Raw genomic sequence first — 3,050 nt, 5'->3', positions numbered from 1 at the left:
TGTGTGTATATGTATGAATGTGTGTGTATGTATGTGTGTGTATATATATATATATATATATGAAAACAGAGAACATCTATTGGTGAAAACATACAACAGAAAGGAACCTGGTTTCAATTAATCCCTTGAAAACAACCTTCTATTATACAGGCTTGGAAAGGCTTATATAAGTCAAACAGATAAAACAGGGTTTCATTATTAAGTAAATACATAAATTTGTCCCAATCCCATAAAGCTTGGCAAAGTATGTACATCTATGTAGTGGGTACTATAAGATGGCCAATTCTTAGGGAAAAATTAGGAAATTATTGATATACTTCTGTCTAATGAGAATGCGTCTTTTTTCTTCTTCTAGTTTAGATCACTTAAAAATATATCCAGGATATTTCAGATTTTCTGCCCTTCATGAATTTATGACCATTCTTTGCATATGTATAACACTCTGAGATTTCTAGGCCCTGGAGTCAGGGCAATTTGCATTTTAATACAGACATAGTTCTTGCACTTCTTCGTGTCACATTCATACCCCAGCAACGTCTTGTTTCTGTGGTCTCCCCATGATGTTGTCCTCTTCCTCAGCCCATGAGTGAGACAACCTTAAGTTGTGTTAATTGTAGCAATCTTAAAATAGCATTTCCCACCCTTTTGTGACAGCATCCAAAAGCAACTTCAAGCCGTGTACAATCTATTGGGCTTTGCCCCCCCGCCCCCTCCGCCCCCCGCTTTAGAGGGAAGTGAGGTGATTGCAGTGACTTGGGAAGGATATCATAGTGGCAGGATAGGAATTGGCAATACTGTAGGGACTGCACATTTCCCACTGTTGGTTAGTTTCCTGCTAACTCGGGTCGGGGGTGAGGACCAACTCAGCAGTGGAGGAAGGCCGTTACTAGCACATTCTCCTCCTCTTCTGTAAGAAGAAGATGGCTGCCTCCAAACCAAAGAAGCTTGCGGCTGACAACAAAGGTGGGAGAAGGAAAGGCAGCATCACACACACGTACAGGCTTGAGCAAATGAGAGAGAGAAATAGTGCTTTGGGATTTGTGGGAAGTTTGTAGGAACTGTTTAGACAGCTGAGTGAAGCTTGTGTGAACTTTTTGAAGGGTTTGTACATGAAGAACCTGCAGGCATGAGCCTCCATGAAGTGGTGTGCGAATTGGCCTTCCTGGGTGTATATGAAGAAGGGTAGACACCTGTGAAAAATGTCTCTTGAGAAGCCTGTATGTGTGTAAGGTAGAAATATGTAAAGTGGAACTGAGTTTAGCTTGGTATGTATTTCTAAGTGTTGGTCTTTATGTCTGTGAGAAAGGCTAGCTTCACAAAGTTTGGCCTAGGCTGGCTGGGCCTGGATTATATAAAGAGATTTTGCTGTTAAGTAAAGCAGTCAAACTTATTCTGCATCCAATGCTTTACATACTCATTCACATTCTTTCTTTAAATATGCCACTTCAACCATGCTTGTGATCAGTTGAACAGTCAGTACTGGTTGATAGTATCAGCAGAGTTATTCAGTTAAAAACAACATAAAGCCTTGTGGTATCTATATGTGTTGTTATAGCCGCTTTTGAAGATCTCCCTCATGTGCATTGTATGCAAGCCAGATGAAGGAGCAATATTTATACACAACTATTGTGTATTGGGGGGGGGATGGTAAAAAAACCGGTGAGTGAAATTGCCTTATGGATAGTGATCCTTAACAAAACAGTAGATCTGACAGTTATTCTTGTACTGATATACTGGTGATTATTTGTGGTGCTTAATCCAAGTTGTGTTAGATCTCCTAATTAATTTTTGTTCCTTACCGTACCAGTCATTGTCACTCTTTACTCATTTGTGTCTATTCATTTTCATATACTTGCCATTTTGTCCAAAATAAAATGGAGTGGGGTGTTGCTCACAGGTTACAGTCTACACCTCATTGGAAAATGAACATTGCCCTGATTACTGTTGCCAAGCAGAGGAGCAAAGCTGGTATCTTGATCTGCTGCATGATTTTATTTTGATAACTCGATCATTACAGCACTGTTCTCGCCAGTTTGTAAAGCTGCTGTTCAAACACTGTAAGGGAGGTATGTAAGTATGTAAGGGAAATATACTTACCGTATATACTTCTGGTTTGGTGTAGTGGTGAAGGTGCTGGCCTAGAAACCAAGAGGCAGTGAGTTCTAGGCCTCCCTTATGCATGAAAGCTGGCTAGTGACTTTGGGCCAGTCACTCTCCCTCAGCCCAACCCACCTCACAGGGTGGTTGTTGTGGGAAAAATAGGCAGGAGGATTGTATGTATAAAAAAGGTGGGATAAAATAACAACAACAACAACATTGTCCAGGCATGGCTGTAGATCATTCATGATATTTTTCACTGCAAAATATAAAGGACAAATTACTCTCAAATCACTATCACTATCACTGATAAATCACTATCTCTTCTGGGTTTATTTTCTAATCTAACAGATTGTTTCTGGAAACTGGTGATTATTTGTTTCTGACTTTATCGGATATAGTTTGAGAAATGCCTGATTTAAATCCCTTAGTTGCCTGCATTGAAGGGATCTGAACATATGCAGTTTTGTATTGTAGGGCTTGAATGTAAACAATGTGATGTATTCTGAATGGAAATTGGACATACATAAGCATGTGTCTTGGGCAATTCTCATTATTCTTGGTAGTTATGTTCTGTGAAAATGCTGCAAATACAGTACCGAATTAGCAAATGCTGAAACCTCAGCTGGGAATGTGTGCATTGGGCGATTCCAATGGTTTGCTGTTCCGCATGCCTGTGAATAAATGCAACAGCGCCACAATGGCTGATTTTGGGGTGACAAAAGCATTTCCGCAGATAAGCAGATTTGCAAATGCAGAACCCTCAAATAATGAGGATTGCCTGTATAGCACCTGAGTAGTCTTTCAGAATTGTCCAGAAACCTGTTGCATAGTCTGATTGAGGCTTAGATTGATGCTGGAGGAGAAGTTATGTCTTAATGGAACTTAGCCAGGGTCTGAAGTCCATCAGTCCAGATAATAATTATATTTATTACTACAGTATGTGATTTTGT

Source organism: Python bivittatus, unplaced genomic scaffold, assembly GCF_059951505.1.
Source record: "Python bivittatus isolate LINGU-HERP-01145 unplaced genomic scaffold, Pbiv_v1 ctg000080_np1212, whole genome shotgun sequence".
Lineage (NCBI taxonomy): Eukaryota > Metazoa > Chordata > Lepidosauria > Squamata > Pythonidae > Python > Python bivittatus.
Note: the sequence above shows the minus strand (reverse complement) of the source record.